Below are 24,400 nucleotides of genomic sequence, written 5' to 3'. Positions count from 1 at the left end.
TTGTTGCATCTTATTCAATGATTAAGCATTTATCCTATGACATTCACAAAAGTAAATCAAATTGTGTTTCTAGCCTCAAACTCTACCTCCAGATTTATTTTTAAATTTCAAATTAGTGTCAGAAATGTGTTAAATGAATATTTGCTGGCAGAGGTATCTGGATAGGATAGAAGACATGTAGCTTGAGTTAGGGAATAACTTTGTATCTCTATCGTCTCTCTGTCTGTCTATCATTGTTTTTGTAATAGAAACATAACTTACTTACACAGTGAGTCACTCCTAATGGAAAGAAGGAACACTCCACATTGGTTAACCAGCACTGGAAACAACACTGACTGCACCAAAGCAGAATCCGTGTGCTGAACTCAGGAAACTTGGCTCATGAGAGCCTTGACTCTAGAGTCCAATCTATGAAGGAGCAGAACAGAATCAGATAATGTGGGAAACTACTTTGTGCTCTGTTCCTTTTGTTAAATCTCTGGCTTTCTTTCGTTTTCTCCCCATCTTCTTCTGTCTTTCTCATCCCTTTGTTTGTGACTTAGGCTGACAGAGACACCGAAGGAAGATGGTGACTGACACAAACCTCGGGGCTGTGAACAGTAAACACACAACTGAAAATCCGTTTTCCTTACTAATTCACACTCCTCCAAAGAAAGGGAGGATCTTCATAGGAAAAATATTCCAAGTGACATTCTAAAGTGGGATCCCGGTAGCTCAAATTCACACTGGCTCAGGCTTGTGCAATCATCTCTATTCTTCAGGGTCTGGAGCCTTACGAAGAGAGAGCAATATGTGCTCATCTAATTCATTCCAAGGTCTTAATGCTATACAATCACACTCTTTCCCTGCAATAATTTTCTTTAAATAATACCAACAATATAGTTAAAAGTAGAGAACATCAACACCTCTGTATCAGAAATAATATTAAAAGAATAATCTAAATATTTTCTATTAGTGAAAGACTATTTTTCAATATGGTTACCCAACTTGCTAAACATGGAAACAGGCTCACTATAGTTTTAAATAATAGTAATAGAATTTTAATAAGGTTGCCTTTTTATTAGGTACATTTAACTAGTCTTTCTGATTTCTCATATTATAATCAGCAGTTAAGCAGCTTTTCCGTGCAGCTGTTGTAACCACCTCATTTAACATTAGGTATATCTTTTAGCTTAATTAAAGCATTCCTCTCTTTCAGTAATAGTGGATTGTTTTCAGTTCACCCATTATGTGTAATTGTTTTCTTTGATCCATTCAAAACGTGGCTATTTTTCATGGCTAATTAAATCAACACTTGACCACTGCATTTAATGCTTAACTCGGTTTTATTCCTAATCTTGCATGCCGGGCTTCTGCACATCCTACGTCTTGCTCATAATATTAAGTTACTCACCGCCTACATCAGCTTGTCCTTGTAAGTAGAGGCAATGTGTATATATCAGGAATTCCAGCAGAGGGCACTCAAGCAAGAATAATCATTTCTGTAAGAAGAGAAATTGATGATGATGTTTCCTGATATTTTTTTTCTTTTTCAAATCAAATTAACATCAGAGTATGTGTGCGTGAGTATATATGTGTGTTGGGGGCTGGGGTGGGTGGGACAAATCTATCCTTGGCGAGCCAACTCATTTCTCACTTAACCTCTCTCTCAGCTGAATAAGAGCCACTGTGTGCACAAGATAAGAGACGAGATATTTTCAAAACACTCCTAGTATTAAAACCAAAGCCATAAATTCTGTTTCAACAACTGACATTTTTATCACTGTCTACTTTGGCTTCCTTTACATTTTATGGATTTTTAAGGATAAGTCCCTATCATTCAGAAAAGTACTCAAACTTCTGAAGAATGCTCCTTCTTGCCAAGACATTGCTAAACATGTTTTAATGAAAAGTAATAATATAAACAAAAGCAAGCCGGCATGAAATTTTATAGGAAAAAACCAGAGCATGCATCCCCTCTCTGCTAGGGAGACTGGAGATGGAGTTTCCTGTTCCTGCATACACAACCAAAACAGAGTCAAGGACTCATCCCTGCTATTTTCAGCCAGTGAGCTCTTGGTGACTACTCATATGTTCCTTGCCAAAGAGACCTAGTCAGTGACCAGGGATCATCAGGTCAGGAGCAGGGGCATCCAGTTCCACTCATTCTGGCACTTACAGCTCTTAAACATTAAAAGCTCTCCAGGAGGAAGTAACCCAACTCACAGCTTTTGCCAATTTTCATAGTGTAAATTCTTCACACCACACTAGATAGCAGACACGAAGTCACTGGAGTTAACGTGGGGTAGATGTGCAGTAGCATGTCCCTAGATCATACTGCCAGCCCACTCTACAGTAGACACAAATAACTTCAAGTGCAATGTAAGAATAAAATACAGGGAGTTTGGGGTCTTTATTTATGCTATAGTGAATTTTATTTAAATAGAAATTAGTGTGGTTTAATTTTTGGTGATGGCTGGTTTCAATAGATGGTTTGTGAGATTGCTGTGAGCCATCCAGAGCTCCTAAGAGCTGAGCACACTGCCCATAGGTACAGAAGACCTTCAGAAACTCACAGCTCAGAAAAGCAGAGGAGCACCTGACCACTAGCTGGGAAGAGTGAGGAGCAACTGGCTTTTCCTTTAGAAAAGGCATTTAGGAACTGACTTTCCTAAACACAGAAACTGTATCACATTTGTGGACTGTTTTCTCACTTACAAAATTTCCTTCTATTAGATGCATTTTAAATACTTAATCATTTATGGTAATCCTTGTCACATCTGTTACAGCTTAATTTTATGAAAATAGACTCAACTTTCAAACTTAAATCATAGTATTTCAGAAAACAAAACAAAATAATTGAATTTCAAAAGGAGACATCAAAATTATCCAGAATTTTTTTTCACTTTGAATTAGCAGGTATTATCCTGAAAAAATAATGAATGAAAAGTATTAGTAACTTCTAGCTAGATACCACAGCTGTATAAAGCTAGAAGCTTTATAATTTAGCCCTGTTTACCAAAATGTTTGAATACATTTTAAAAACATGTTAAGAACATATTACCACCACCCTCCTGCATTGTGACTTTTTCTTTAAAGTAATCAGAGAAACCTGAAGCTGATTTAAAATTTTTAAAAAAGATTTTGAGAGTCTAGAACACTTTCATGGTAGGGTGCTTTCCTAGCATGGTACAGACCTAACACCAAGAACCAAATAAGGAAATCAACAAAAATGTAAGGTTTTTTTTTTTTTTTTTACTATGTAGTTCAAGGTTGTTTCACACCCACACACGTATGTAAAATCCTTCAGAGCACACTGCAAAGTCATCTTGCTGTCTGTGAATACATAGATCCAGCTCCTAATAGCACAGCCACTCTTTGAGGAATATTGATTAACGAACTCCCCACCCCAACATTAATTTCCATTCTCTACAGACAAGCTCTGTTTGTTCTACTTCAAAAATCAGATGTTTTATTCCAGGAATTTGGGCAAATTACTGAATCTCTGCTCATCCTCAGTTTCCTATGAATTATAATAAAGAATAAAAGCACCGATTACAGTCATTGGCTGGGATAAAGAAAGTGTTCAGAAACACTCGGTCTAATTACTGCTGCGGCTAGAGTTATGATTATTAATAAACTTAGCTGTGTGCTTTCCCAGACCACAGCAAATTAGAAGCACTAAATTAGAAGGAGACAGAGACTCTGTGGAATGAATATTCTTACTGTAGAAGGAAATACAGTTAACTGCTCATTCACGGAAACACAACGGAATCTCAGATAGGTATTTTAACAGTAAGGGCAAGGCTGGCAAAATGACTCAGTGCCTGAGGGTCTGAGTTTGGTCCCCAGAACCCACATTAAAAAAAAGCCAGGCATGGTGGCCTGGGCTTGTAACCTCAGCACTGAGAAGGCAGATCTTGGGGGATCATTGGCTAGCCAGACTAGCATACTCAAGAGCTCCAGACCAGCTAGAGACAATGCCTGAGACAGACAAGGCAATGCCACCTGAAGAGGAACGATATCAGAGGTTGCCCTCTGACCTACGCACAGGCACACACACACACAGGCATGGGGGGCGGGGCATCCTGGAGAACCAAAGCAAGGAGCACTGGGGTTGGGGATGGGGCTCAGCAGTAGATTGTGCTCTTAGCATGTGTGAAGACTTGGGTTCCGTCATCAGCAAACAACAGTACCAATAATGGCCTCAATGAATGTAATTGAAGCGTCATGGTTAGACTTGGGGTATTAGGAATTTAGATTGATATATAGGCAAAACATCATTGGGGCACTATTCCTCTGGTCAGCACTAATTTAAATTTCTTTTTAATGATCATGACAAATCTGTGTCTCTTTGTCAGTCTTGATCTGCTAAGTATTTTTCTGGTGACTTTTCCTTTGAGTATGTGAGGACTGTAGATCAAATATGATAAGAAGGCCTGGGTTACATAACTCAAAAGGTAGTTAAATGAACAAATAAAATAATGTGGTAAATGAGATTCATTACCATTATCATTAAATATTGGCCAGTGCTAATGCTGCTATGTGATTGGCTCAGTACTGAAGCTGTCCAGTTTTACTTTTAGATTTTTGAATGTATTGTGAATGAGAGATAGTCTGAAGAATAAAATCCTACTTAGTGAGTGGAGACTCCACGGTTTTTTTTTTTTTTTTTTTTTGGTGTGTGTGTGTGTGTGTGTGTGTGTGTGTGTGTGTGTGTGTGTGTGTTTTGTTTTGTTTTGTTTTTAAACTAGCTTTTGTAATGTTCCATCTCATGCAGGGACATTTTAAAGGACAGAATGGTGTTGATTCCGTTATTTAATTTGGAAGATACTAAAGTATCTCAGGTTAACTGCAGTTTTGATCACAATGCTTCTCTTGTCATGTAGATTTTTTTTCCTGAGACAGGGTTTCTCTGCATAGCCCTGGATGCCCTGGAACTTCTTCTGTCCAGCAGGCTAGCCCCCAGTTCAGAGATCCCTCTGTCTCTGCCCTGAAGTGCTGGGATTAAAGGTGTGCTCCACCAAGGGCTGGGCATAGCTCAGTGGTAGAATGCATGCCTCACATACATGAAGCCTTAAACTCAATCTCCATAGGGTAAATCCCTCTATCTTGGAAACTGGGGCTGTTATTCATCTGATGTCTTCTTTTGTGCTGTTTCTCTTTCTCTCTCTCTCTCTCTCTCTCTCTCTTTCTCTCTCTCTCTCTCTCTCTCTCTCTCTCTCTCTCTCTCTCTCTCTCTCTAACAAGATAAAGCTTTGTATCAGTCATAGGATCTTTTTTTGTTTTGTTTTAATTTTTGGAAGACATTCAGAACTCCACATTCCAAGCTTAAAATGGATTTTTTTTTGCAATCATTTTTCTTTTCATTACCAAAGCTCTCCTTTCCTCTCTAGTTATTTATTTTTTAAAATATCATCCTAGTTTAAAATTCTGGAAGTAATGTCAAGGATGCCTCTGAGTATTTTAGGTTTTCTTTTCATTTGTATTGTTCTTTATTTGACCACACATGTTCCACTGGGCTTCTGTATCATTAATCTCAATACCTTACATCCCTATTGGAAAAGGGAGCTTTCCTGATAGTGTGATTAAGGACGGACGAGATAAGAGGAAACTAGAATGGTACAGCCTGCACACTGGTTGGCAAGGACCACTGTTATCTTAGTCAATTTTCTGTCTCCATAAAAGAATACCACAGATTGAGTAATTCATAAAGGAAAATCTATTTCCTACAGCTCTGAAGCCTGGAAAGGCTTAGATCAATGTGGTTTGTCTTCTGAGGACCTCCTTAGTGCTTTATAAAATGGTGGAGGGTAGCACCTAACCAGAATGAATGGAGGAGTAATGTCTGAGCTCATGTTTCTTTCCCTCTTCCTACAAAACCATTCATCTTACAGAAGCCTCACACTTGTGGCCTCATCGAACTCTAATTACCTCCCAGTGGTACCATATCTAAAGCTCATCATCACATGAAATTGGGGATAAAGTTTCCAACACATAGCCTTTGAGGGGAAATAATCCTTACCAGCCAGACTTCCAATCAGTTCTCCAGTGTCAATATGTGGAGATCTTTCCTTTGGACCTGCTCAGTGGAGCAAAGATAGACAGAAACCTGAGGACTACCACTCTGGACAGACAACTGATCTTGTTTTCCACAACATTGCTCTAACTCATCTGAAACACACTAACAATTAGCATTGAAATTCCTGTTTGGAGTGTGGAAATGATGGAAGCTTCATGTGAGGTTGACATTTCCTCCACATTTCTCAGCTCATTGAATTATGATGGTTCTCTGGTATTTTCTATGCAAGGATCCATTTAAATATATATATTAAGAAACAATTATTAATCTTACACAGTAATACTACTCTTTCCAAACGAAGAAAAATGGGGACACTAGGAACATTCTAGCATCAAATCCTAATGTTGAACTTTTAAAGTATTGTGTATGTTGAATATAAACAGGCCCAAAAAATTGTTTATAATTTCAATGTAATACCTAGAAAAATTAAATAATAAAATGATATTTTTTAGTTAAACATATGTCTTTGGTACAGAGCATTCTGGAGGTCAAAAAAAAAAAAAGAGCAAGCCAAGGGAACTGTTTTTAAAGGAGTAACTTTAGACATTTTAGCCACTTATCTTTCCTTTTGACACAGAAAAGATAATTTTCCTTAAGTGCCTTGGGTGTCTGTTTTTTCAAATTTGGACCAACACTCATACTCATATTTAAACATCCAGAAGGAAGTGGAAAATTTTCTACTTCTTAGCAACATCTCCATATGCTTCCTAATAGATGGATGATGCCTAAGAATCAAACCCAACAACCATGTTCATAAAAATAATGTGTTTTGAATTGACATTTGTTCTCAATACCTTTTCCTCTAAGTGTCTGCTGGGGTGCATAGGCAATAGGAGGATACATTTGCTAAGGCAATTACCCATTACTGTGGAGCAGCCTGGCTAGTCCCCTGAGAAAACTCATGCATAATTTGTTTGTGCACAATATACGTCTGCAGTCCTGTATCCACCTCCGTCTTAGGAGGAAACTCTTGGGGCTTATTGTCCATACTGTTTCTTCTACATTAAGTGACCTTTTCTTGCACCTTTAATTGCCATATGGACCAACCCAACAGCCTTACAAGATCAAATGCCTTAAATATCACTTACAGAAAGTGTTATTTCTTTCTACCAACAATGCCTCACTTATTGATTTCTATCATTAAATAGATGAAAAACTACTTATGCTCACATTTTATTCTGTTAGGTTGTAACTGTCATGGGGCGAATGACTTAATGGGTTACCGACTTCCTTACACTTTGCCTGCCAAGTGCTCCACACTTTCTGAAAACTCTTCTCTCATGCCACTCCTCCAACTCTCTCGTCCATGACTCATGAAGAAGGAAAAAGTGATCCAGCAACCAGGATCACTTAGCAAGCCACAGCATTTCAGGGAACAAGGTATTGGGAGAGCACAGTGCCTGCTCTAGGTGTCAGTGGGGGAGAGACTGACTGACTGCTTCCTTAATCCCTCTCCACATAGCTTACATGATAGGGTCTCACTGAATTATGTTCCTATCTGCTCACGATTCTCTCATGACTCCAGCTTTCCTCAAGAAAAGGCTAACATCCTCAAAAGAGCAAAGGAGATTCTGCATGACCCTTGCTACCTTGCTGTCTTAGGGTTTCTATTGATGTGATGAAATACCTAACCAAAAACCAGTTTGTGGAGGAAAGGGTTTATTTGGCTTACACTTCCATATTGCTGTTCATCATAGAAGGAAGTCAGGATAGGAACTCAAACAGGGTAGGAACCTGGAGGGGTGCTGCTTACTGGCTTGCTTCCCCTGGCTTTGCTCAGCCTGTTTTTTTGTTTTTGTTTTTTTTTAATAGAACCCAGGACCAACAGCCCAGGGATGGCACCACCCACAATGGGCTGGGCCCTCTCCCGTAAATCACTAATTAAGAAAATCCCCTACAGCTGGATCTTATGAAGACATCTTTATTGGTGAAACTATTAAGGCTACTCCATGTAGTTAAAAGGGAGGTTTATTTTGTGGGGGTAACTTACAAGTGAAGGGATAAGCTACAGGGTCTGGGAAAGATATGGTGCAGTCTGGCGGTGTTCTCTGGAGAACTCTGCTTGGTCTACCTCCTGCATTCAGGGTCCAGGAACCAAGAGAGCCGGCGCATCCGGATCTCGGGTCTTCAGCATCCTCTCTCAGCCCCGCTTTGTAGGCATGACCATTACCGAAGCCTCAATGGGGGTTGGAACTTCCAGGTCAAAGCTGGAATGGCTACCCACTACACATCTTCTCAATTGAGGTTCCCTCCTTTCAGATAACTCTAGTTTATGTGTCAAGTTGACATAAGACTAGCTGATCTCACCTATTAATTTGTATAAGTCTCCTGTCAATCTGTTATGTTCTGTTGCATTATGACTGTTCACATTTCCCCAGGATACTCCGCCTGTAACTTGGAATACAGCAGATGTTTATGCCTCTCCCCCCAATTCATGGGAAACCTAATCTGGACTTTAGGCTGTTGGAAGGTAATTAGGCTAGAATAAAGCCCTGAGAGTAGAACCTTTATAATGGATTAGGGCTCTTAAAAGGAGATGAGAAACCACCATCCACCACCAACTCTCCCTCTTTGAAACTGAAGACTTCCATCACAAATCATTTGCTTTCCCCAAATACAGTCCTTCTGGTGACCAGAACATGGGCATCCACAAGTTCACCACAACTGTGAAGTTAATTCCTTTTTGCTTAAGCCATTCAGTCTGTGGTAGCTTGCTAGTGTAAATGAACCAAACCAGGATTTTGGCTCTGGACATTCTCTGTTCATCCAGACACCTGTGTCAATGGCTCTCTAACCTCTTGGAGTCATTTGGCAAGTGAGGCTCCCTCTGACATCCTGTTCCAATTCCAGTGTTCATCCCCCCTACACATCTGCTCCAGGGATTTTTACCTTCAGCACTTCTAACTTTCTAATGTTTTCCGTATTTGTACAACAAACTATCTCCTTCACTTATGCAAATTCCAAATAATTACTATGGCTTGAACTGAAACTCTTTTGAGTACATTTAGTAAAGCAAAATTCAAGGTCATTTCTTTCCATCTTTTAACCACCCTCCCCGGATTTATCACAATGCTTTGCACACAGTGCACATGCCATCTGCCTTGCGTGAATGAATAGGACTCAGCTTAAATGAAATCCAACTTACTGTGCTATTTCTTCCACAGTGAAGGATTTTGCACTGCCTCTGTTTATAGTCACTGAATTGCACTGAAGATGTATTTACTTGTCTGTGTTATCGTACTGTTATTTGCTATTAATTTCCTGTATATTGTAGGTTAGTGTTTGTATATCTTATTTTAGAATGTTATAATCTTCTTAATGGACTAGTTTATGAGTGGGTGGCGATGTCTATTTCTCTTCTGCTACGATATGTAATCAATATATCAGCAGCATGCAATCAGCACATTTTTATGTAATGGTTAAGCATTAATTTCACTGCAAGTTTTGCTTGTGCATTCATATAAGGAATCAACAACTCAAAGCTAAAGCATAAGTGATACCACTCCTGGGTATATACCCAAAAGACTCTATCCTCCTCTAGAGACACTTGCACATCCATGTTCATTGCTGTTCTATTCACAATGATAGTAATGGAATCAACCTAGATATTCATAAATAAATGAATAGATAATACAAATGTAGTGCATGTACACAATGAGATCTTACTTATCTGTAATGAAAAAGGAAGTTAAGAAATTTGCAGGCAAATTGAACAAACTGGAAAAATTTATACTGAGTCAGGTTCTCTGTCATATGTAGATCCTATCTTCAAATCCTCCGTTTTATGAGCTTAACTTGGAGTACACGTAGAAGGCAGGAAAGTAGAAGGCAGACTTTGAGGGAAACATTAAGAGGGGGAGAGTAGACTCGAGGTAAAATGAAGGAAGGGATATGAAATACTGGGGGTGGAAAGGTTTATGTAGGGAGAGGCACGGGAACTAGAAATAAGGGCTAAACACAAAAGAAGAGTTTATGAAAAACCACTGGGAAATCTACTGTCTCACAATCCAATTGGAAAAATAATTGGAGGAATAGTACAATACATATGACATGAAAGAAGAGTGGGGATACTTCGGGTTAAATGACTAACCAGGGATGGGATGGGGGTATAAAGAGAGGAGGAGATTCTGGGTGGGTCAAGTGAAACTTTGAAAACATGAAAAAGCCTAATAGAAACCCACTAGTTAGTAAGATAATTTCAAATTATTGCTTTAAATAGTATTACCCTATGTAATTGAAGAAGAAAATCACAGTGCAAGGTGTGGAATACCTTCCTATGGGTTATTGATCAGAGAGGCCACAGAGATCTCCAGGACATAACAGGCTATTGCCGTTGCCCTCAGTTACCATCCATAAGTACATGGTAAGACCTCATTGCTGAAGACACTACATACGTTGGCTTCAGGACAGAGAAACCAATGGAACCCCCCCTGGAGAACTTCCTCCTCACTGGCCAAATTTTATAGTGTGGAAAGGTGCTATGCCAGCTTATGGAAGAGAGATACATCAGTGGTCTTACCCAGTGCTGGACTCTATGCTGCCATAATGATTTCCCAGGCAAGATGTGTCATCCATGGATACAATAGTGGTTTGATTGTCATGGGGGTAACTAAATGCTGTCTGGTTAAATTTGGGACTTGTTCCATAGGAAGGAATTTCTTGCCTGGTACTATTATTCTCATTAAAAGTCTATGGCTATGAAGGTCATAAGCCATAGAGCATAACGTCCTGTTGTTATTTTGCTAACTGGTTATGCTGCAAGGGGGACTTCTAAATATTTGTGTTGATATCCTTAGACCCAGGCTGTTTATAACCTTGGTCAGAGAGCCCTCTTTTTCAGGGGGCAGCAGTCAACAAAGAGCTACCACACTGATCAAAATGCTGAGAAAAAAAGAGACTGAGCATGCAGCCCTAAACAGTACATCAACCCTCATGCTTCAAGGCTCAGGGCACATCCAGTAAGAGGAGGCCAAGTGAAGGTAAAGAAAGGTCCAGAGGATAGGGCAGGATAGGCAGCACTATGAAATGCTGCATTTGGGACATGCCATGGCTGGTGTACTCATGAACTCACAACATCTGTTGTTGCCGTCCTAAGACCTGCCCAAGATCTGGACAGCCAAAATCACAGCATAGGAGCAGCAGATGCTCTCCAGACCCCCACCCCTTATTGAGGAAATGTTGGCAGCTGATTGCAATAGAGGGAGGAAGAAGCACCGTTTGTGGGGATGTGGTCATCTGTAGGATTCCCATGCTTCAGGCGAAGTCCCCACACCCATGCACATATGGGCTGCACTAACTGGACTCAGTGGGTTATAAAAAGAAATCATGAAGTTATGAGGATGACATGTTAAAAAGGATATGAGGGGAGTTGGGCTGGGTGGACTGGGAGGATCTATGATCATATTTCTTTTATATGTGTATGAAATTCTCAAGAATAAAAAATTTAAAGACATTTAAAAAGAACATGAGAAACCGTAACACCTGAAACAAAAACAACCACCACAAAAAAAGCCAACAACACAAAACTATTAAAAATGGTTAAGAGATCTAAGCATGTATCTCACTACAAGATATAGAAACATGTTAAATAAGCAAATAAAATTCAAATTAAGACAAGAAATGTCACATTGATATGAATGGATCAAATCCAAAATCACAGGCAATACCAATTGTTGATGAGGACAAGAAACAAAAATAGTGTTGCTTCATGGATGAGGGAATGTAAACGGTAGTGGTGCTCACTTTCTGTGGCACTTGAGCAGTTTTTGTTTTTTTAAACCAAACAAAAAACAGGTCAAAACAAAGTCTTACTCTATGGCCCACCCATTGTGTCCCTTGATATTTATGAAACTGTTATCAAATTTCACATCCCCATAGAAACTTATACATATTAACTGTTGCATATTTCTTCAGCAAAACCAAGATCTTTTACAATGAATAATCCAATGGCAGTAATTCATATAAAAAACACTACTGAGTGCTGGGAACTGGTGAACTGTCAAAGCCAGGGGATCCATGTTAAAGAGTACCACTAAACGAAAGAAGCCAGTCCAAAAAGGCAGTATGCTGATGAGTCCATCACATGATGTTCTAGAACAGGCAACACAATCAAGATGGTAAATTGGTCAGTGATCGATGGTCACGAAGAGTGTTGAAGAGGTTGGGGGAGGGTCCAGCAAAACACAGAGGAATTTTTACCCCAGTGTAACAATTCTATTTGATAGTGTGCTCAACCAGTGTTACCAGGGAGTGGTGGAACCTTTAGGAGGTAAGGCCTAGTATGAGAGTGATTTATGTCACTGAGGAAAAGCACAGGGAACCCACCACTGCCCAAATCACTTTTTCACTTAGGTTTTGAGTGAACAATTCTCTTGTACAACCTGTTCTATGACTAGACTCAAAATAACAGGGCCAGCCAAACACGAACTCAAACTTCTGAAAGATAAGCCCAAACAAGCCTTTTCTCTGTGGGTTGATTAACTCAGGTGCTAGAATGAAGGAATGCTGCCTGCCCAGGGATTTGGAGTCACAGAAACAATGCATGCTGGGGCTGATGACATGTACCTGTGACCCCAGTTGCAAGGCCTAAGGAGGATGACTCCAAGTTTGGAAGGAGTCTGGGCCGCATAGTGAGAAATTGTCTAAAAAGGAAAGAAAAAGCAAGGGATTAGGAAACGGCTCAGATGGTAAAGAGCTCATGACACATGTGTGAGGACCCAAGGTTAGATCCTAAACATGCACAAGCACACAGAAAAGCCAGCATGGTGACACATAATAATCCTGCTGCCGAAGAAGCAGAGACAGGAGGATCATTTGAGCTTTCTGACCAACTGGTATGCCTGAATTTGACAGGTTCCAGGTTCAGCATAAACTCATCTCAAAATGGCAGGTGAAGAACAATTGAAGTAGACTTCACATGTCAGTGTCTGGCCTCTACAAGTGCACACACAAGTGCACAAATACACATACTCATAAACTAACTATAAAATAATAATAATAATAATAATCAAGAAAAACAATGCTGATAATAATTTAGAATGTTGGAGGATTAAAGAAAGAAACACCAAATCTAACAAAACAAACTGCTTGTATTCCAAACTACACTAAATGGATTGAGAGGAAGACCTGACCAACATTGTAGGCAACTAGAACCTGTAAGGCTGAACATCAAGCTACACATTATTAAGAGGTTTCCTATGGGAATATGGGTTATCAATTCATAAATGACTTTACAGACATATTGTAACTGAACAATTAATTAAACAGATGAGCAGTGTTGGAACTATATTTGTGCTAGTGGTGTGGGGACTCGAATAATTAAGGGGAGAAAAGCAGTTATTATCCAAAAAGGTAAGAGATTAGAGATAGAAAAACATTAGTATGAGTTTGAATCCAATAGAATATAAATTTCTATATGAGACACACACATTTCCTTGTTTCGTTTTTAAGAAGATCTAGAATGAGTAACACCCCAATACCAATAAGCAATGAGTACAGTTAGCACCATACCAGTCTGCTCTGACTCTCTAGTAGGATGGACCAGCGGTCCTTGGAGAAATGGTATCCTCAATATTATATAACACTAAATTCATGTGTGTTATCATCCTTTCTAAAATCCATCACCACCAACGCTCATCAGAAAAACACCAATTGTTGGAAATTGTATAACATAGCCAATCAGTGTTCCTTAAAATTGTTAAGGTCCTCAAAAGCAAATGGAAACTGAGCAACATACATAGTCAAGAGGACCTTGTATGGTTTGTGGCAGAACCCTAGAACAGAATAGGAACCAGGTACAAACACTCAAAAAAGTCCGATTGCAGTATTAACATCAATTTATGATAATGGACAGTATTAACTGTGCACTCATGAATTGTGAGAAATATGCCTCACTAGTATGAGATGTTAGCAGCGACGGAAACTCTGTGTGGAAGGAATATCTAGGAACTCTTACTATCATCTCAATATTTTTTTTTCCTGTAAATCTAACACAATCCTAAAATAAAAAGCTTATTTTTAAAAAGTAATGAGGAATTGGCTTCGAGTACAAAACTGTCTTCCTTAAATGAGTACCATCTTCAATTCTATCTTGCTTGGCACTTGCAACTCTTTAGAGTTTTATACCTACTACTAACTTCCACAATCTACTACCAAATGCCAAATGGCTTGGACTGTAATATAGGAACATGCCACCTCTTTGTGTGTGTGTATTCATGTGTGCATATGCATGTGTGTATGGAGTGCTCACCCATGATTGCATATATGAAGGCTAGAGGTTAACATGGGTGTCTTCCACAATCCCTTTTCACCTTACTTTTTAAATTAGTTTATTATCGTTGCTACTACTACTACTATTATTATTCATCTCTGTGTGTGAGAGGGTGATATGTGTGAGTGTAGGTGGTTGCTACCATGTGTGTGTAACTCAGAGGACAAGATGTTGGAGTCACTTATCTCCTCCCATCCTAGGTTCTAGGGATCAAACATAGATCTTCAACCTTGAGTTACAGGAATTTTACTCTCTAAGCCAGTATTTCTCAAACTGTGGGTCTCGACCATCAGAAAACACAGATATTTACATTATAATTAATAACAATAGCAAAATTACAGTTGTGAAGTAGCAACTAACTAATTTTGTGCTTGGGGGAGTCACCACAATATTAGGGACTGTGTTAAAGGGTCACAGTGTTAGGAAGGTTGAGAGCCATTGCTCTAAGCCATCTCTCTGACCTCACTTTGTTTGTTGAGACAGTGCTCCTCTCACTGAGCCTAAAGCTCACTGATTCAGCTAAACTGACAGCCAGAAAGCCCCAGGGATCCTACCGTTTTGACTGCCCCAGAACACTGCCCCAGTGCACACCACTTTCTTTGCTATTTTTTTATGTGGGTTTTCTATTTGGAGTCAAAGTTGGGTATTTATGCTTGCATAGCAAGTACTTTATCAGCTAAGCCATTTCCTCAGTCCTGGAAGGAGCCCCCTCTTCAGCCACAGTATACACAAACACAGGGTATGAAAAACGGAACAGGATAGAAAACCTGCAGATGAGCCAGACAGACAAAGGAGATAATTATATGTAGCGTTAAAAGTGCCACTCATTCACGGTAGCTTCGGACCCTGCTTTCTGGTCTTCAGGCACTGGGCAGCTGTTTCTACCTAACGATGATAGTTCTGGAAATGAAAGGTATATCTATCATAATGTCTGTGCTACAGGCTTCTGCCAAGTACATAAAAGACCCTTGGGATTTGCTTAGAAAACATGGCTTTTGGTTAGTCATTCATCAATCTATTTGGTGAATTGAAGTGGCATTTGGTTCCCCAGAAGTTAATCAGACACTAAGAAAAATCCTTTGGAAGAAGGATGTTATGAAGCAAGCTGTGCTGTGTGCTCCGTCAATACATCTCAACTCAAATTTGTCATCAGTTATTCATGAACTCTCAGCCAGCTAAGCAGTTATGCTAAGGCATAGGTACTTTCAAAGTTTTCTCCTTATTAATAAGCAGTGTCAGACACGACAGTGGGTGTGTACTGCAGCCAATAAAGATGCAAGTTTGAAGTGAGTCACCCTAGTTCCTTATTATAGAAACCATGTCATCACCCTCAAAGATAAAAGGACTGTATTCTATCATCACTATTTAATTTCTTCCTCAAACATATTGACCTCAAACATTCGATAGTAATAGCATTTTGCATCCAGAAATGTCATAAGTAGAATAAAACATTTCTTATTAAAGCTTGTATTTCAAACTGTATTTTGCTCCTCACCATGAAGTGCTAATTTGGGGGCTGGGGAAATGGCTCAGTCAGTAAAGTGTTTGCCATACAAGTGTGAAGACCTAAGTTTGATTCTCCCTGAGCCCATATATAAAAGCCACAATAGAAGCAAGTACCTGTAATTCCAGCTTTGGGAGGTAGAGATAAAAATACTCCTTGGACTTGCTGACCAGTTCTTGCTAAATCAGTGAGCTCTAGGTTCAGTGAAAAAATCTCTCAAAAAACTAAGGTGAAGAGGGACTGAGGAAGACACTTAGGGTTAACCTCTGGCTTTCACACACACACACACACACACACACACACACACACACACACACACACACGTAGGTATGTGTAACACACACACATATCCATAGGTATGTGTACCTGTACACACAGACACATTCACAAAAGAAAAAAATGCTTATTTTGCTAGTAACAATCCAACAAGAGATGTTAGAAAGGACTGAAATGCATACCTATAGATTCTATTTTTCTTTTTTGAAACTGGGTCCCATGTAGCTCAGGCCAGCCTGGAATTTATTTTCTAGCTCAGGATGCCTTAGAACTTTTGACTCTTCTGCCTCCCCTTCCTGAGTTCTGAGATTACAGGCAGGCAACAAAGCATCCAACCACACCTGGAGAGTCTCCATCTGTGGATTCAATCTGCCAACCAAAATTACTCAAAAAATAATTACATCTGTACCAGTCACCTAGAAATTTTTTCTTGCTATTATTTCCTAAACATCACTGTAGACTGCATTGCATAGCACTTATAAATAGATTAGGTCCTATAATTAACAGTCTAGTGGTGGTTTAAAGGATTCAGGAGCAGATACAAAGGTTAGAGGCAAAAGCCACATCATATTTGTATAAAGGACTTGAGCAGTATTCATGGATTTGGGTACCCTCAGTGGTCCTAAACCACCTTCCATGAAGATACTGAGGAACAACTGTGTTAGCTTTGGATCTGGTTCTTTCTCTGAGTCTCAAGGGCTCTTTTCAGTAGACCCTTACATTACTGATGAAGCATAAAATTTCTTATTTTTATTCAATATTAATGCATCAGTACTTTAAAAGTCTCTCCATATTTGGTGCCCATCATGTGACAGACCATGTGCCAAGAAGGAAACTGTTGCTCCATGATGCTGTTATGAGTGATGTTCTTTCTGCTCTAGCACTCTGACTTCCGACTTTGTTGACCTGTGTCTTCATGGTCCCACATCATTACCATACCCCCCAGCCATAGCACGCACATTCTTGAGGAAGCAGTTTAAAGGAAAGAGGTTTTCTTCGTATGAAGCTTTGTGTATCGGAAGGGCAAAACTCCTGTATTCTAGACTTCTATGTTATCATTCAGAACACTATTGCATGCCCACTCCTAAACCCATCACAGGTCAAGGAGATGGAGGTCATCTGATGACGAGTTGCCTGGACAACAAAGATTTATCCTCTTGTCTAGAGAAAGAATCTACTCTGAGATGAAAACAAAACAAAACAAAACAAAACAAAAACAACAACCAAGGTTCTAATTGGGAGGAATGTGGTGGAATATTATCTTAACTAGGCAAAGATGTGTTACATTTGTTTATGCTGTGAAATATTACTTTTAACTGGGTAAAGGTGTGTTATTTTGTTTATGTTGCATTTGTTTAATGATGTGAGGATGTATTTTAATTATGTAAAGATGGGTTGCATCTGTTTCATCTTGCCTGCCTAAGGCACCTGATTGGTCTAATAAAAAGCTAAATGGCCAATAGCTAGTCAGAAGAGGGGTAGATGAGGCTGGCAGGCAGAGTCAATAAATAAGAGGAGAAGTCTAGATTCAAAAGGAAGAATGAGAGGAAAGAGAAGGGAGGAGAGGATGAGGGAGACACTCAGGGCAGGAAGCCAGCCAGGCAGCCACCAGCCAGCAGACATGAGAAACAATGAAAGTAATATACACAGAAGGAAAGAAAAAAAAAGCCCCGAGGATAAAGAGAAACAGGTTAATTCAACTTAAAAGAGCTGGCTAGAAATGAGCTTAAGCTAGGCTGAGCATTCAAAACTAATAAGTATCTGTGTCATGATTTGGGAGCCTGTTGGTGGCCCAAAAGAAAAAGCCTGGTACAGGGGAATGAAGGTATTATGGCTGGCTTTAAGCAAGAAAAATACAAAAATTACAAGCAAACCCAAGTCAAACAAACCAGAGCCATCAACAAAAGAAAACTAACAAAAAATAATGTCTGCCATACAGTCCTTGATACTTGGGGGAGAGAGCACCAGGTGCTTTGTGTGCAAATCACTCAGGTTCTCCTATTTCCAGGGGACTGATAGAGCCAGAGTGGAACTTCACTAAGGCCATGACTTCTACACCTCTCCCTGTCTTTGCAACAGCATCCAGAAATTATATTCCAGAGCATCAGAAAGAAAGTATGGTGACAATGTTTCAAATAAGTAAATAATGGCAATAATTTACTGAGACATTTCTTTGCCTAAAGCAACTGCATGCGAGTCAGACCTCCTTATGAGATGGGTATCATCAGTGTCATTTACATGTTACAAAGTTCATCAACTCATTCAAGATGATAGTGTTTGGGTCTCTAAGCCACCCTGGGTTTATGATTCCCTACAAGCATTCTTAACACTTAGCATAGGCTTTACTCGGGCTGGGGTTTAAACACAGCCAGGCAAAATCAGGGCTATGGAGCATACAGACAGGAGGTTGTACACAGGCTCCCAAGAATGTTCTAACAGTGCCATCACACAGGATGTGCTAATCCCCCAGGCAGAAGTGATGACAGTACAGATTCCCTGAATCTGAGATTAGGGGATCGGCAGAAGCCAACTTGTTCATCCCAGCAACTAAGGCTTCACTGGACTACTTTTTGTTAGATCTGGTGGTAGGAATCCTCCCCAAATCCAAGTTCATGTGTGCTATTCAGAGGCCAGGACTTCCTAAGTACAGCAGTTTCAGGCTGCTACTGAACATCTTCTCTGCAACCACCTAGCTAGTGCATCCCAAAGCTTGCCCTTGACGCTGGGTCTTCTGGCTCCTTTAGTCTACCATTCTCTTCTTGATGTAGACTGTATAAGGAGGAAGGCTGGGCATGTGGCTAAAGTGGTAGAGAGTGTGCTGAGCATACGCAAGACTATAGTTTCAACCCCCTGTGCCCCACCCCTCCAGTGAAAGAGTTCATGGGTATCAGAATCGTATCATGATGACAAATAAAGACTGAACAATTTACATATTTTGCTCCCAAACACAAGCTAGCTTTGTGAGAGAGTTACAGAACTGAGTCTATCACAAACTTTCAAAGACTGAATTAGAATTTTGCCTCATTAAAGCATTGCTTCATAAAATTAGATTGATAATAAATGTATTTAACATGAATTTCAAACTTTGATTAATAAATATATGGCAATAATCTTTATATGTTGAGAAAGATACAATCGAATGTGTTATAAAATTATTTTTCCTTTAGTTACAATTTGTAGGATCTACATATTAATATGTTTCATAAGAATCAGAGAAATTATATAAAACTCAATTTTAAATTAAAAACATTAAAGATATAGTATACAATGTGATCTGTGGGGAAAATGCAACAGAAATTATAAGGAGAAAATAAAATAAATATTACTTTTTATTTCATTTATGTAAAAAGGTTTTTGGGGGACTGTGATCAATGAATTCCATTAAGGGAATTATATTTTTAAGATCCACTAACAAAATGCATCACTATTATTTAAGTTTGCATATACATCTTTATCCTAGGAAAAATACAGGCATCTTCAAACATCAGTAATGGCATAAGATTATGTCAAGTGGTGCAAAAATCTCCCTTATAAAATGCCTGCAAAATGTCTGTCATCATCATTGCAAAAAATATAACAAAGTTCGTGCATTCAAAATGTTGAACACTTATTTATTCATATGCTTTGATTGCTGCTTGGTCCTTAGGGAAAATGAACAGCTGAATCGGAACCATCAAACAGCATACAGAGGAGGAAAAACAAGTGTTGAGCAGAGAGGCTGCTTTCCAGCTCACTCTCAGGCTGGAAGCTTTGACCAAAGAGAAGAAAGATCTGTTTAGGACCTTACATCCTAAAACAACAGAGCAATCAATTCTACATTCGTATCTAAAAGTGGGAGAAAGGAAGGTCCCCACTTAGAAACTATTTCTGAATCATGTTAATGTTCTACACTGGGAGGAAGAATCTTTGATTCCTTGGTGGTGGTCCTGATCTCTCTGTCTCTCTCTGTTTCTCTCTCTCTCTCTCTCTCTCTCTCTCTCTCTCTCTCTCTCTCTCTCTCTCTCTTTCCCACTCCTCTATATTTTGCTTCATTCTTTTTAAAAACATTGCATATGAAAAATGAGGATTTGATAGGTATAGGCATGTAGAAAACCAAATGTTAATAAATCAAATCCTTTTAGGCTTCTAGCACCTCCACCACCACACCCCTGAATTTACCTGTATTTTACAAGGCTGATGAGGAGCAAAAGTTATCTTAGGGGCTAGAGAGATGGTCAAGTCAGTAAAGTGCTTCCTGTGCAGGATGAAGACCTGAGCTTAGATTCCCAGCACCCACATAACTACCAGAAGTGGCAGCCTGCTACCCTCGGGGTGGGGAGGTGGAGAAAGGAGGATCCTGGGAGCTTCCTGGAGCTCTGATTTAGAGAGACCCTGCCTAGAAACAAACAAGGAAGAGAGCTAGAAGACACCCAGCACTTACTTCTCACATAACACACACACACATACACACACACACACACACACACACACACACACACACACACACACACGCACACACACACACACACACACACTCACTCACTTTGAAACAAAAAGTTGTTCTTCAGCGGGACATATTCTTACCAATCAAAGGAAAGAGAAAATGTTAGTTTCCTGGCACTTGACTTTCTCTGCCTCCTACAAGTTTCTCCCACCACCCTCCCAGATTGACAGGTAGGTATTTGAGTGGGAATTTGGTATAAGAAGGAACTTGCAAGGAAGTACATTCTTGTATAACTTCAGAGCAAACCACCACCACACTGACAACACTTACCTTACAACTTCCAGCATAGGGAATACTTGTGAAACACTCAGCTTCCCAAGAAACTACCCAAGTTGAAAAAAACCATCAAAATGGCCATTGCTTTCAGAAACTCAGGATCTACTTATGTCTTTGCTTTTGTGTGCCTGGATATGATATTGTTAGCTATTTGGAGACATTGCTCACAATTTTCAGGCTAAAGTCACAATATATGTTACTAAACCAAGCTGCATGATCAGGAGGCATCCAATCTCAAGGGTGTATCTGGGCCAATATGTTACAGGGGGATTCTCTTAAATAGAGACTTTGAATGGAAATCTCTTACAATTTGAGATTTCCTTTGTGAAGAGGTTTTAGGTGTGCCGGGGGTGCTGATCCCTAATGCAGCTCAAGGCAGTTATTATAATAGAATTCCTAGACCAATAACTTCCAGCTTGTGGTTTCTTTCTTACTTTTAAAGATGGATGCAGCTATAACAGGATAGTGGCAGAAGATCAGAGACAAAAAAAGCGTATTTTAAATCCACCATGGGGAGAACTGCAAGACGGGCATTTCTATTTTTAAGAAATGAGTCTCTTTGCCCTTTGCCAATGCCGTAATAAAATTGGTTTCTTACACAGTGACTATACCTTCTGTACTTCATGATTATGGTGCACACTCCAAATACTGTTTTCAAGTTATCTAGACAACAGTGGACTCAAGTTTGAGGTGCCTATAGTGTATTAGCATCATTCATGACTAAAGCACACGCCAGCCCCACAGTGGTTGAGTAAAGGGGCCGTGTGTTCTTCTAAGTGCTACTCTGATTATCCAGCCTCCAATAGGTTAATTCTAAATAAATTTTTTCACTGACAGAAGTGTTAGCCATGCTATCAAAAATATTTCTGTAGCATTTTTATTTTAAATAGATTAAAATTATGATCATGTATTATTAAAAAGAAGAAACTGAACATAGTCTGAAGATTGTGGGTATATTTTTAAAAGCTTACCACAACCCCAAACAAAAGCTAGGTACTTGAGAAAGCCAGGAACAAGCCCCAGTTGGTGCAACACTACTCACAGCCCACTGTGAGGGAAGCAAGTAAGTCATTAAGCATCCACAATTTATCCTCAAAATGTAGGGAGCCTAGCTGCAGTGAAGACACACCAACCAGGACTCTCACTTACACTTGGCTGAGAGTTAGTGTTAACTTATTTGGACAACATCTTCTGTATCATTCTAAGATAAAGGAACTGACAAGTGTTTACCCAATGGTTGATTCGCAGATGAGTCATCAAAATAGATTTCAGATCAGCCTCTTGTTACATTACATTATACTGGCTATGATGTGCAAAATCGGGGAAAAAACCCAAATAATATAAGGAAAGATACAATTAAGAACTAGAGAAATAACAGACATCACTTGTGACCAAAATTTCAGAAGGATCAATTATATCGTTAAAAGAGGCATTGCACTTTCGTAGTTAGGAGTAAGTAGAGGGGGGTGTCAGTAGACTGTGAGGAAAGGCAATAGCTAGGAATCCATGCTTACAGGATCTTGGCAGTCTAGTTAAAGAGGAGCTACCACAACTGTAGAAAGTGTTGTAGTATCTCTGTTACATAGTTTGTGCTTCCTTTAAGAGAATGAATACTTTTATCTTTGCTGTAATTTTTAAAGGTATCTTTGTATGTATTCATTGTGCATGGTGGTGTGACACATGACGTTTTCATGTAAGTATATATGTTGAACATATTCTCCTCTACCCCTCATTTACAAACTTTAAAATAAATGCATTGATTATGACACAGGGAATAAGTAATAAAAATAGAGTAGCATTTAAGGTCTAAACATCACATGTGGACCCAGCTATTTAACTTTGGAGTACACTAGCTCTGAGAAACTTATTTGACACTCATGTTCTTCTTTCACGGAAAAGCTATGATTCAGCTTACATGATTGCTGTGGATATTGAAGAAAAACAACACAAGACTCTGACAACATGAGTTTTCAAATTAGGAAATTACAATAATTGTTACAACATTGAACACAGGGAAGTATTTAGCTAGGTAACAGAAAGGAAAACACTGCCTTGTCAGCCTCAAGAGTCCATTTGTTTTAAATCTCTATTATTGAAACATGGTCTTGAGCTGCCCCCTTAATATACATGTGTCTACTTACAGGTTACACATATATACCACCATCAAAGTAAAAAGCCTCATGGCTTTCTGTTCTCCAGGGACCATGTGACTGTCAATAATGGCAGACAAATTTTATTTTTAAAGTCACCTCTATGATAATTCTGATTTTCAGCCTGATACATGTCAAATATAGTTAAATTATTGTTTTGATGCTTCCTAATGACGCCGACAAAGAACTCATTTCCCTAAATAGCAGATGGATGCTTGTACAATTATATAACCTGTCATTACAGTTCTCCTATAGTATCTCTGTAAGCCACTGGAAGTGAGGGGGGAAAAAAACCTAAGTTATATAATCTGTAAATCATCTTAGGCAGCCACACACAACTTTCAATATGTCAAACTATTCTGGAAAGAGTTGAACAGGTGAGGGTGCTCTGATGGTGAATTCTGTGAACAACATCTACTTTGTGTAGAAAGTGCCTCTTCACCGAGTGAAGGCAGTGAGAAGGGAAGAGAGTGCTGACATACAAATTAGTTCATATCCAACTTCCCTTGCATGTGCAGAGTTTCTTCACATGCCCTTCTGAGTTACGCTATCCATCAATTCCCCTTGAGGATCATTACTTAAAAAACTGAAGAAGGCCCAGGATGTTAAACAAGGCTGAGATGTGACCGAAGGGGGCACTGAGGATTTCTGCCCTGCAGCATGTGAAGGGTGATTTGTAGAAATGGAGGGCAAAGATGGGCAGATTATTTAGAAGAAACCAGTGGTATTTAGACTTGGAGTTTTATACAAAAGGTTGAAATGAATAAAATATAGATACAGATCATTTTGGTCTCTCCCCTAGACACCTTGTACAAAGATTGTTTACTTATGTAACGTCAGGGTGAATATAACAATTGCAGACATGTGGAATTGCCTACAGCATTATCCAGTACAGAAAACGATACAAGTTTCCACTTACGAATCTCTTTCAAAGTTATATTTGATTTTGCAAATCTTAGTGACAGGGATAGGTTAGGAGTAAATGCATCATTTAGTGATTTTTGTTCTTAGAGTGTACTTACACAAACTAAGATGTCATCAGTGGCAGGAGATCATCATTGTATCTGTGGTATTTTTTTTTGTAGAAAACCTTGATTCTGTTTTTTATGGTTCCATTGCTTCATGCATGCTCCTTTTTACTTTCTAACTGGAAGGACACCCTTGCTAGCCGTCCTCTGGCCTCACTGGTGGGATTGTGTCACTTGGTCCACCTGTTTTATAAAAAGAAGGATGCAATGTGAGGATCAGACAGTCCAGCATCTAAACTGGGAAACTGGCTGTGTGAGTGAAGAAAGAGTCAAACAGAATGGCAATTAGACAATGTCTAAAGCAAGAGTTCAAGGGATGGTAGTCATAGAAACAAGGATAACGGAATCTTATG

General features: G+C 39.3%; 1 long non-coding RNA gene across 1 annotated transcript; it reads right to left on the bottom strand.

Annotated features, from left to right (window-relative positions):
- Positions 1-265: 265 nt before the first annotated feature.
- LOC121828065 (uncharacterized) lies at positions 266-24,372 on the bottom strand. The gene is made up of 3 exons (XR_006070507.2): positions 24,042-24,372; positions 1,394-1,481; positions 266-408 (listed from the first exon to the last, which is right to left on the bottom strand). It is a non-coding gene; the product is annotated as an uncharacterized LOC121828065 (long non-coding RNA).
- Positions 24,373-24,400: the final 28 nt, after the last annotated feature.

This window comes from Peromyscus maniculatus, chromosome 3 (assembly GCF_049852395.1).
Source record: "Peromyscus maniculatus bairdii isolate BWxNUB_F1_BW_parent chromosome 3, HU_Pman_BW_mat_3.1, whole genome shotgun sequence".
Taxonomy (NCBI): Eukaryota; Metazoa; Chordata; class Mammalia; order Rodentia; family Cricetidae; genus Peromyscus; species Peromyscus maniculatus.
Note: the sequence above shows the minus strand (reverse complement) of the source record. Positions and strands in the feature narration are given on the sequence as shown.